Source organism: Papio anubis, chromosome 14 (genome assembly GCF_008728515.1).
Source record: "Papio anubis isolate 15944 chromosome 14, Panubis1.0, whole genome shotgun sequence".
Lineage (NCBI taxonomy): Eukaryota > Metazoa > Chordata > Mammalia > Primates > Cercopithecidae > Papio > Papio anubis.
In genome coordinates, this window is record NC_044989.1 from 72322676 (window position 1) to 72336114 (window position 13439).

At 34.0% G+C, this 13439-nt stretch overlaps 1 pseudogene across 1 annotated transcript; it reads right to left on the reverse strand.

The window, feature by feature from the left end:
* Positions 1-8064: 8064 nt before the first annotated feature.
* LOC101001352 lies at positions 8065-8678 on the reverse strand (annotated as a pseudogene). The gene has a single exon (XR_636599.4). The product of XR_636599.4 is annotated as an interferon-induced transmembrane protein 3 pseudogene (transcript).
* Positions 8679-13439: the final 4761 nt, after the last annotated feature.

Here is a 13439-nt window from a genome sequence, read left to right on the forward strand (position 1 = left end):
CTATAATTAAAATGTCCTACAATAACAAGTGTTGGTGAGGATGGGAAGAAATAAGAATCTTCATTTACTACTGGTAGAAATGTAAACTGATATAGCCACTTTAGAAACAGTTTGACAGTTCTTCAACAAGTTAAATATGGAGTTACCATGTGACCCAGCAATTCTGCTTCTATATATATATCTCTCCAAAAGAATTGAAAACAAAGGTTCCAACAACAACAACAAAATTGTACGCAAAGGTTCCAGGCAACATTACTCACAATAGTCAAAGGTGGAAACAGTCCACATGTCCATTGACTGAAAAATGAATCAACAAAATATGGTATATACATACAATGGTATATTACTCAGGCATTAAAAGAAATGAAATGCTGATACATGCTACAATATGAATAAACCTTGAAAAGATTATGCTAAGCCAGATACATAAGCCATACATTGTATAAATGCATTTATATGAAATATGCAAAATGGGCAAATCCATAGAAACCGAAATCAGATTAGTGGTTGCCAGAGAGGAGAGGCAAATGGGGAATGGTTGCTTAATGTGTACAGTGCTTTATTTTTGGGTGATAAAAATGTTCTGCTGCACAGTGATGTGTTTCTATAATCCCAGTTACTTGGGAGAATGAGGTGAGAATATTGCTTGAGCCCAGGAGTTTGAGACCATCCTGGACAACATCATGAGAGCCCATCTCAAAAAAACAAAAACAAAAAATGGTTATGGAGTTCTGGAAGGCGATAGTGGTGATGGCTGTACAACTTTGGGAAAGTACTAAATACCAATGAATTGTACACTTTAAGGTTTTAATTTCGCTGAGTTCAAATAATATGGTTTTTTTTCTTTTGTTGCTTATGCTTTTGGTGTCACAGCTAAGACTCTTGTCAAATGCAAGGTCATAAAAATATACTGCTATGTTTTCTTCTAAAAGTTTTATAGCTTTACCTCTTAGGTCTTTGATCAATTTTTAGTTAAATTTTGTATATAGTATGAAGTTCATAAAAAGTTTTAGAACTAGCCTGTGTATATCTACAAAAATATCTTGGTGGGACTTTGACTGGAATTGCATCAAGTCTATAAATTAATTTGGGGAAAATCAAATTAATTTGTCAAGACTCCCAGTCTATGAATATAGTATGCCTCTTTATTTTCTAAGGTCTATTTTTATTTCTTTCATCAGAGTTTTATAGTTTTCAGATTCTATGTATGTTTGGTAAGATTTATACTGCAATATGTTTTGGAGCTATTGTAAATAGTATTTTTAAAACTTCTAATTCTAAAAGTTTATATTTGCTGCTAATATATATGAAATATATGAATAATTGTGTTTACCTTATATCTTCCATTCTTGCTAACTCACCTATTAGTTCTAGGAGATTTTCTTCAGATTTCTTGGAATTTTCTATGTCATCTGTGAATAGAGAGACTTTTATTTCCTCCTTTTCAGTCTCTATGACTTTTATCTCTTTTTATTGACATATTATATTTCTAATGCAATATAGAGTAGGAGTGATGAGACTGAATCTTCTTGCCTAGTGCAAGGAAAGGTGACAAAGGGAAAAACATTCCATCATTTAGCATTAGGTGTGATTTTGGCTGTAAACTTTTTGTAGACGCCCTTTAACATACTGAGAAAGTCCACTTCTATGCCTACTTTGTGAAGTTTTTATCATGAAAGGATGTTGAATTCTATCAGATGGTTTGTCTGCATCAATTAATGTAATCATATGGTTTTTCTTATTTAGACTGTTAATATGGAAGATTATATTACTTAATTTTCAAATAGTATTGAATCAATCTGCATTCCCTGAGATAAAGCTCATTTGATCATGATGTATTATCCTTGTTATACTTTATTGGACTCAGTTTGCTAATATTTTGTTAAATATTTTTGCTTCTATGTTGATGAAAAATATTGACCTATAGTTTTCTTTTTTCTTTTTTGCTTTTTGGCTTTAGTATCATGGTACTGCTAACCTCATAAAATAAGTTGGAAAACATCTTCTCTTCTAATTTTTTTGAAATTGTTTAAAATTAGTGTTACTTCTATAACACAATAAGAAAAACAAAGTATCTCGGTAACATTAACATGATGAACAGAACAATATCTCACATATCAATATTAACACTGAATATAAAGAGCCTAAGTGCTCCACTTAAAAGATACAGATTGATAGAATGGATAAAGAATCACAAACTAAGTATCTGCTGTCTTCAAGAGACTCACTAAATATACGTGCACCTCACTATGAAGTTCCCAGATTCATAAACCAATTATTACTAGACCTAAGAAGTGAGATAGACAGCAACATAACAATAGTAGGGGACTTCAATACTCCACTGACAGCACTAGACAGATCATCAAGACAGAAAGTCAACAAAGAAACAATGGGTTAAACAACACCCTACAACAAATGTACCTAACAGATATTTACAGGGTATTCTACCCAGTAACTGCAGAATATATATTTTTCCCATCAGCACATGGAACATTCTCCAAGATAGACCATATATTAGGCCACAAAACAAGCCTCAATAAATTTTTAAAAATTGAAATCATATCAAGTATCTTCTCAGACCACAGTGGAATACAACAAGAAGCCAACTCCAAAAGGGACCCCCAAAACTATACAAATACATGGAAATTAAACAATCTGCTCTTGAATGAGTTTTGGATTAACAATGAAATCAAGGCAGAAATTTAAAAATTATTTGAAAAGAATGATAATAGTGATACAAGTTATCAAAACCTCTAGGATACAGCAAAAGCAGTGCTAAGAGGAAAGCTTATAGCACTAAACACCTACATCAAAAAGTCTGGATGATCACAAATTGACAACCTAATGTCACACCTCAAAGAAGTAGAGAAACAAGAACAAACTAAACCCAAATCTAGCAGGAGAAATAACAAAAATCAGAACAGAGCTAAATGAAATTGAAACAAAAAAGTACAAAGGATCATTGAAACAAGAAACTTGTTTTTTGAAAAGATAAACAAAATTCATAGACTGTTAGGTTAGTGAAGAGAGAAGAGTCAAATAAGCTCAATTAGAAATGAAACTGGAGACATTACACCTGACATCAGAGAATCACAAAAGATCATTTGAGACTACTATGAACACCTCTACGCAAACAAACTAGAAAACCTAGGGGAAATGGATAAATTCCTAGAAAAATACAACCCTCCTAGATTAAACCAGGAAGAAATAGAAACCCTAACAGACTAATAACAAGCAGAAAGATTGAATCAGTAGTAAAGAAAAAAATGCCAACAAAAAATCCCAGAACCAGATGAATTCACAGCTGAATTTTGCCAGATATTCAAAGAAGAATTGGTACCAATCCTACTGAAACTGTTCCAAAAGATTGAGAAAGAAGGAATTCTCCCTACATCATTCTATGAAGACAGTAACACCCTGATACCAAAATCAGGAAAGGACATACCAAAAAATAAAGAAAACCACAGGCCAGTATATCTGATGAACATAGATGCAAAAATCCTCAACAAAATACTAGCTAACAAAATCTAACAGCACATCGAAAGGAGAATACATCATGATCAAGTGGGTTTCATTCCAGGGATGCAGGGATGGTTTAACATACACGAGTCAATAAATGTGATACATCACATAAACAGAATTAAAAACAAAAGCCATATGATAATCTCAATAGATGCAGAAAAAGCACTCTATAAAATCTGGCATCCCTTTATGATAAAAACCCTCAACAAACTAGGTATAGAAGGGACTCATATTCATAAAAGCCATATATGACAAACCCACAGCCATCATCATACTGAATGAGGAAAAGTTGAAAGCATTCCCCATGAGAACGGGAGCAAGACAAGGATACCCACTTTTACCACTTCTATTCAACATAGTACTGGAAGTCCTAGCCAGAGCAATTATACAAGATAAAGAAATAAAAGGTATCCACATTGGAAAAGAGGGAGTCAAACTGTCACTGTTCACTGATGATATGATTGTATACCCAGAAAACCCTGAAGACTCCTCCAAAAGATTCCTAGATTTGATAAAAGAATTCAGTAAAGTCTCAGGTTACAAAATCAATGTACACAAATCAATAACACTGGCATATAGCAACAACAACAAAGCTGAGAATCAGATCAAGAACTCAATCCTTTTTACAACAGCTGCAAAATATACATACATATGTGTGTGTGTGTGTATATATATGTATATTCCTAGGTATATATATGCATCTAGAATATTCTTAACCAAGGAAGTGAAAGATCTTTATAAGGAGAGCTACAAAACACTGCTGAAAGAAATCATAGATGACACAAGGAAATGGAGACACATCCCATGCTCATGGATGGAAGAATCAATATTGTGAAAATGACCATACTGCCCAAAGCAATCTACAGATTCAATGCAATTCGTATCAAAATACCAATGTCATTTTTTCACAGAATTAGAAAAAACAATCCTAAAATTTATATGGAACCAAACAAGAACCCAAATAACCAAAGCAATCTTAACCAAAAATAATGAATCTGGAGGCATTACATTACCAGACTTCAAGTTATACTATAAGGCAACAGTTACCAAAACAGCATGGTACTGCTATAAAAGCAGGCACACAGATTAATGGAACATAATAAAAACCCAGAAATAAAGCCAAATACTTACAACCAACTGATCTTCAACAAAGCATACAAAATCATAAATTGGGGGAAAGGACAAATGGTGCTGGGAAAATTAGCTAGCCACATGCATAAGAATTAAATTGGATCCCTATCTCTTGCCCTATACAAAATTCAAATCAAGATGGATCAAAGACTTAAATCTGAGACCTGAAACCATAAAAATTCTAGAAGATAATTGTGGAAAAACTCTCCTGGACATTGGTCTAGGCAAAGAATTCACGACTAAAATCCCAAAGCAAATGCAACACCAACAAAAATAAATAAATGGGACCTGATTAAACTAAAAAGCTTCTGCACAGCAAAAGAAATAATCAGCAGAGTAAACAGAGAACCCACAGAATGGATGAAAAATATTTGCAAACTGTGCATCTGACAGAGGGCTAGTATCCAGAATCTTCACAGAACTTAAATCAGCAAGAAAAAAAAAAATCTTTCAAAAAGTGGATCAATTACATGAATAGACTTTTCTCAAAAGAAAATACATAAATGGCCAATAAACATATGAAAAAATGCTCAACATCCCTAATCACCAGGGAAATGCAAATTAAAGCCACAATGAGATATCGCCTTCCTCCTGCAAGAATGTCTGTTATTAAAAAGTCAAAAAACAATAGATGTTGGCATGAATGTGGTGAAAGGGGGATGCTTATATGCTGCTGGTGGAAATGTAAATTAGTACAGCCTCTACAGAAAACAACATGGAGATTCCTTAAAGAACTAAAAGTAGATATACTAGTTGATACAGCAGTCCCACTACTGTGTATCTACCCAAAGGAAAGGAAGTCATTATGTGAAAAAGACACATGCACATGTATGTTTATTGCAGCACAATTAACAATTGCAAAGATATGGAACCAACCTAAGTGCCCACTGACAGATGAGTGGATAAAGAAAATGTAGTATATATACACCATGGAATTCTACTCAGCCATAAAAAGGAACAAAATAATGTTTTTTGCAACAACTTAGATGGAGTTGGAGGCCCTTATCCTAAGTGAAGTAACTCAGGAATGGAAAACCAAATAGCCTATGCTCTCACTTGTAAGTGGGAGCTAACCTATGAGTATGCAAAGGCATACACAATGATATAATGGGTTTTAGAGACTCAGAAGAGGGAGGGTGTGAGAGGAGTATGGGATAAAAAACCGTATATTGGGTACAATGTACACTGCTTGGGTGATGGGTGCACTAAAATCTCAGAATTTATCACCATATAATTCATCCGTGTAACCAAAAACCACTTGTACCCCCAAAGCTATCAAAATTATACATATATTATTATTACATAACTCAGTGTAAATTATATAAATTTATAATTATAAAATGCAATATATATAACGTTATATATTCAATTATATATTCATGTAATTCAATATATATGTTATCTATACTGAATTATATATATGTTATTTCTTCTTTAAATGTTTAAAATTCATTAGTGAAATGATTTAGGGCTGGAGACTTCCTTTTGAGATGCTTTTTAACTAAACTCAATTTATTTAATAGTTATAGAACTCTTCAGATTATCGACTTAATCTTGGTTGAATTTTGGCATTTTTTATTTTTCAAGAATTTTGTTCATTTCATTAAAGTTATGGAATTACGTATTTAGAGTTGTTTATTTCCTTATTATCCTTTTAATGACTGCAAGTTCTGTAGTGTTATACCCTTTCATCACTGATATTGGTAATTTGGATATTCCTTCTTTTTTTCTGTAGGTCTTGCTGGCAACATTAATTTTATCATTTTAATTGAATTTTTTTTTTTTTGGAGATGGAGTCTCACTCTGTAGCCCAAGCTAGAGTGCAATGGCCTGACCTCAGCTCACTGCAACCTCTGCCTGCCTCCCAGGCTCAAGCGATTCTTGTGGCTCAGCCTCCTGAGTAACTGGGACTCCAGATGCGTGACACCACATCTGGCTAATTTTTTGTATTTTAGTAGAGACAGGGTTTCACCATGTTGCCCAGGATGGTCTCAAAATCCTGAGCTCACGTGATCTGCCCACCTCGGCCTCCGAAAGTGCTGGGATTACAGGAATGAGCCACTGCACCTGGCCTTTTATTGATATTTTATTTTATTTTATTTTAACAACTGGTAATCAATTTATTAAAATAGTTGACTTAAGCATCTGCAATGGTGACTTCCACCTCAACTCCTGGCTCAATACTAATGGAAGTAATCTGCTTAACAATCTCAGAAGGACTGTGCAAGTCAATGAGTCGCTTGTGGAATCTCATCTGGAAACGATCCCATGTCTTAGAACCTTCACCACAAGGAGTTTTTCTTGTTGTGATTCTCAAAGTCTTGGTAGGCATTCAAACTGGTCCTTTCACTTTGAGATTCTTTTCCTTTACTCCTCTGATCAAGTCAGCACACACTACAGGGAAATAAGAATCAGGTTTGGCTTGTTTGACTTTTTTATTTTAAATCTCATTGATGTCTGCTCTTATCTTTATTATGTCCTTATTTCTGCTTGTACTAAGCTTATTTTGCTCCTAATTTTCTAGTTTCTTAAATGTATAAATTTAGATTATTGATTTGAAATCTTTCTTCTTTTGTAATATAGGAATATGAGACAATTGATTTCCCTCTAAACATTTCTTTAGCTGCATTCTAAATTTTTAGATTATATTTTTATTTTGTTTGTTTCAAAATATTTTTTAATATCCCTTGAGACTCTTTCTTTACCCATATATTAGTTAGAAGTACATTAATTTCTATGTATTTGGAAATTTTCCATTTATCTTTCTAATACTGACTTCTAGTTAATTCCATATTGCCAAACAACATACTTTGCATAATTTTAACTCATTAAATTAATTAAGCTTTATTACCTGACTCATGATAGGTCTATGTTGGCAAATAGTCCATGAGCACTTGAAAAGAATGTGAACTCTGCTGTTGTTGAATGAGTGTCCCATAAATGTTAATTGAATGTAGTCAGTTGATGATCTCGTTCAGTCTTTCTATATACTTACTGGTTTTTCTATCTACAAATTCTATCAATTTCTCAGAGAAAAATGTCAATATCTCTAACCATAATTTTGGATTTATCTATTTCTCCTTGTAGTTACATTAGTTTTTACTTCATATATTTTGAAACTATGATGTTAAATGTGTATAAACTTAGGATTGGTATGTCTTCTTGGTTAGTAGAACATTAATCATTATATAATGCCCTGGTAACTTTCTTTGCTCGGAAGCCTCCTATATCTGATATTATTAAAGCCATTTCAACTGTCTTTTGATTGACATTTGAATGGTGTATCTTTTTCATCTTTCTATTTTTAACCTACTTACATTATTATCCTTGAAGTAAATATTTTGTAGATGGCATATGCTTTTTAGTCCATTTTTACAAGCTCTGTGATTTTTTTTTTTTTTTTTTTTTTTTGCACCAGAAACATGTACACTTTATTGAATGCCATTGTAGAAAAGTGTGTGAGGATAAAGGGCTGATACAGAACTCGGCTCTGGGGGCAGGGCGAGGAATGGAAGGTGGAGCACGTGGGACACAGGTTATGGGCAGAGCTCCTGGCCTGAGTGATGTCTCCTGACCTATTGATGGGCTTGGAAGATCAATACTGGGACGACAATGAGCAGAATGGTCATGAGGATGCCCAAAATCAGGGCCCAGATGTTCAGGCACTTGGCGGTGGAGGCATAGGCCTGGGCCCCAGTCAGGTCGCCAACCATCTTCCTGTCCCTAGACTTCACGGAGTAGGCGAACGCTATGAAGCCCAGGCAGCAGGGGTTCATGAAGAGGGTGTTGAACAGCGACCAGACGACATGGTCGGGCACAGAGGTCTCGCTGCGGATGTGGATCACGGTGGACGTCGGGGGAGCAGGGTTGTGGGGCGCCCCCAGCATAGCCACCTCGTGCTCTTCCTTGAGAATCTCATAGTTGGGGGGCTGGCCGCTGTTGACAGGAGAGAAGAAGGTTTGGACCGTGTGGTTCATGGTGTCCTGCGAAGGCCAGCGGTGGTCGGGTTAGTGGGATGGTTCTCCAAGCTCTGTGATTTCATTGGTGCATTTAGACCACTTACATTTAGCTTAATTACTAATATATTGGGATTTAACATTTACTTGTTGTGTTTCTTCTCTCATTTTTGTTCTTCTGCTTTTCTTTCCTGCCTTCTTCTGAGTTATTTGAACTTTTAAAATTACTCTAATGTACTTATCATATTTTGAACATATTTTTGTGCTGTTCCTTTAGTGGTTGCTATAGAGTTACAAAAAACATGCTTAACATTTCAGTGTTCTTAAAATCAATATTTTAGCATTTTGAGTGGAATGTAGAAACATTACCACTATATAGGCCCCTTTACCCTTCCCCCTTTATGTTTTAGTTATTACACTTACATACATTAAAAACCCTGTTAGTGGAAAAGCACGATAACTGAAATTTAAAACTCAATCGATATCTTTACAAGTAGATTGAGCCAAGCTGAAAAGAGGATTACTATACTGAAAGATGTATGAGTGGAAACGTCTGGATTGAATCATGAAGAGAAAAAAAAAAAGATAGAAAATGCAGAAAAGAGCATAAGAGACATATGGAATCTAGTGAAAAGACATAACATGCATATAATTAGAGACCCAGAAGGAGAGGAGAAAGAGATGGAGCAGAAGCAATGTTTTAAGAAAACTAATAAGTCAATAATCACTATGAACTCTAAGAATGATAACTGCAAGGAAAAAACACACTTATGCACTTCATAGTAAAGCTGCTAAGAATGAAAACCAAAGGAAGAAAAAATCTTAAAAGATCCAGGATAGAAAGACAAATTATCTTCAGGGAAGTAAATAGTTGGATTGATCTAAGTAAATATTGACTCTACATAACAGTAATAATAAGGTCTTGTGGAGTACAAAACATACGTGAAATTAAAACACATGGGAACAATAAGACAAAACCAGGATGGGAGGCCTTTAGGGCCCTTACATTGCCTGAAATCGATCAATAATATTTATGATAATCTCTAGTGTTAATGTATGTGGTAATCTTCTATATCCTTGCTGATTTTCTGTCTATTAAAATAATAATAAAAGAATGTGTACCAAATAGGCAAAAAAAAAAAAAAGAGAGAAAATGGAGTCTTAGAAGATACTTGTTTAATGCAAGAGAAGGCAATAAAGTTAAGTAAATAAAAGCAGAACAATTGGTTTGAATAAAAAACAAACAGTAATATGATAGATACATATCCCAATATATTAGATTAGATGTAAGTAAACTAAAACCTTTAATCAAAAGTCAAAGATTGTAAGACTAAGTTAAAACAATGGCAGCAGCAACAACAATAAGGTTCTTATAAGAGAGAGACCTTAAAACAAGAACAAAAGAATATTGAAAGTAAAAGGATGGAAAATGATATACCATGCAAGTTAACTAAAAGAAAGTTGGTGTACCTATTTTAATAACAGGAAGAAAATAGATTTCAAGGCAAAAAAATTACTAGACAGACATTTCACAATAATTAAGTGTCAATGAAGCAGTGAGACATAAGAATTCTAAATTTGTGAACATCTAATAATTAGCCTCAAAATATATAAGAGAGGAATGGACTAAACCACAAAGAGAAAAAAACAATTCCAACTATGAGTTGGAAATTTTAACACATCTGTGTTGGTAACTGATGGAACAAGAAGATAAAAATCAGTAAGATTTTAGAAAATTTGAAAAAATGTGATTAACAACCGTGACCTAATTAATAGTGGCATTCACTGTATCAAAGAATTTCAAAAGCCAAATTTTTAAAGGATCATATGGAATATTTCCCAAAAATGCTGGGCCATAAAGAAGGCCTCAATGAATTTATGAAAATAGAATAAAATAGATCATGTGCTTGATCATAATAAGGTTAAAAAACCAATAACAAGAAGAAAAGTAGGAAAAACCCTAAATGTTGGGAAATTAAAATATATGTATCTAAATAACTCATGGACCAAAAGAGAGTAATAACAAAAATTAGAAAAAAAATTAACTGTATAATGAAGATACAGTACATCGCAATTTGTGAAATGCAGCTAAAATCATGCTTTAAGGGAAATGGACAGGTTTTTTTAAGGTTTTTTTTATTATTATACTTCAAGTTCTGGGATATATGTGCAACACGTGCAGCTTGGTTACATAGGTATACACGTGCCAGGGAAATGGACAGTTTTAATGCATATATTTAAAAAGAAAAGCTGAACATTAAATCCATCTTAAGAATATAGAAAAAGAAACAAAAATTAAATACATAAAGGGTAAAAGGAAAGAAGTATAAAGATGAGAGCAGAAACCAATGAAAGAGAAAGTAAACATGCAATAGAGAAAATAAATAAGAGTTTATTCTCTGAAAGTCCAGTAAAAATGAGGAAGTCTCTACCAAAGCTTATTTAGAAAAAAGTGAGGAATACAAATTATTAACTCAGTAATTAGGCTACCCGGCTAGTTCAGTCAGTAGAGCATGAAACTCTTAATTCAGTAATTAAAAGGATACTTTATTACAGCTTCACCATAACCCCTTTAAGGGGAGTCTGGGCACAAATCTTAATGGCATTGGAAAGATAATAAAATCATATTATGACAAACTTTATGCCAAAAAATAAATTCACTTGAACAATTTGCTAGATAATCTAACTGACCAAAGAGGACATAAGAAGAAACAGAACATCCGAATGTTCTACTACATATACACTGTATACATACTACATGTGTTTTAAACATTGAATCTATGATTTGAAACCTTCCAACAAAGAAATCTCTAGTCCAGGAGTTTTCACTAAACATTTAAGGAAGAAATAACATCAATGTTACACAAACTCTTCCAAAGAATAGAAAAATGAGTAAGCACTTCCCAGCTAGTTTTGTGAAGATAGATGCAAAAAAAAAAAAAAAAAAAAAAAGAAATTATGAGTTTACTTAAAAATTATATTCAGCAAATTACAAAACCCAAGAACAAAACCTAAATCACTAGTAAATAGAGAAATACAGATGCAAGTAATAACGAAATGTCACTTTATTCAACAACACCTATTTCTAGAGAAGACATAGAGGCAAGTAACTCTAACATTGTTGGTGGCAATGTGAAATGTTATGGTTTTATGAAAAGCAATCTGCAAGTGCCTATAAAATTTACATATATATGCCTATAACCTAATAATTTCACTTCTGGGAATCTAGCCATAACATTAAGAGCACTAGTATATAAGGGTATATATTTAAAGACATTTATTGCAGCGTTGTTATTGTGGCAACAAAATTAAAACCTGGAAGTAAAATTAATGCCTATAAATAAGGAGATGGCTGAGAAAATATGGTTCACCCATACCATGGAATATTATATAGCTGTTTTTTTAAAAACGAGACTAGAAATTTACCTTTCACTCTAGAGGGATTTACCTGAGGTTTTATTGAACAAGGTGTGGAAAAAAGTATATAATATTCCCTCTTTATATTTTTACAAAAAACAACAGAAAACTCATTATGCATTTGTGTGTGTGTGTGTGTGTGTGTGTGTCTGCACACGTGTACGTGCAATGCAAATGATCACCTCAGCATGGAGAAGAATATGGAAGGTAACATACTAGATTCCCTTTATATACTAGTTCACTACCATGAGTTCACTTGCTATTAAAGAAGGAGGGGAGAAGAAAAGGGAGACAAGATGCTAAATGAAACCAAAAGAAACCTTTACTTCTTTATGTAAAATTATCTGTGTATGTGCATAAAGAAATTAAATAACTTTAAAAAACAAAGACCAAATAACAACTTTGTAGTCCTTTTATGAAAGATTGAATAATTTAACTTTTTTGCTTCTTCTATCTTTCCGATCATTTCAGACATTTTAAAAAATTTAATCCAGAATTATAAACCCCATTATTTGCTTTCAAAATGTATTAATAATTGAGCTGTTTTTTCCCTTTTTTCTTGTACTTTTATTGAATATTTACAACATTTTTACTTTTAAAAAGTCTTAAAAATGCTCAGTGCAATAATTATAGCTTGTCTCATCTTTCCTTGCTTTATTTTTTTCATAACACACATTGCCAACTGAGATCTTGCCATATGCTCATTTTCCTCCTGTCCCCCACACTGGGATGCGCGTGCGCCAGGCAGGGACTGGGTCTATTGTTTACCGCTGTGTCTACAGTGCCTGGAGGGGTGTCTGGCAGACAGTAGGTGCTCAGTCAATGCTTGAATGAATTTGTGAATGAATACATTTTCTATTTCAACTTCTGTATATTTGAGTTCATTTCACTTACTCATGAATTTATTTAACACATGTTTAAAGAAGTCTAAATACCGAGTTAGAAATAGGAATAAATGAAGGTAGAAGACATGGTCCATTCCTCCCGAACAGTGTATGTTCCAGTGGGAGAAAAGACCTGAAAGTCAATGATTGTTTGGAATGATATGATAAAAGTAAGCCTAATGTATTCACGGAGTACCGAGGAGGGGCACTTTTCTCAGACTGTTTGGGGGTGCAGGTGTGCAGAAACTTGCAGAACGCAGTCCCCCTGTGAAGGAAGCCAGGGTGGCTGGGGAGGGAATAGCTCCAGGACAGCAAGCAGGGCCACATGGCAGGAGCCAGGATACCCAAAGGAATTCCACAGGCCACCTGGTTGGAAAGAGCTGAAGGTGAGCAGGCAGGAAGGGCGACGAAGGGCTTCCAGGTCAGCATGACGCTCAGGGTCAAGTGGCACAGGTGTGATTGTCTACTGAGGAATGCAGATGGAATTACAGTAAAAAATATTGTTCTGTTGTCTCTACTAAAGTCAAGT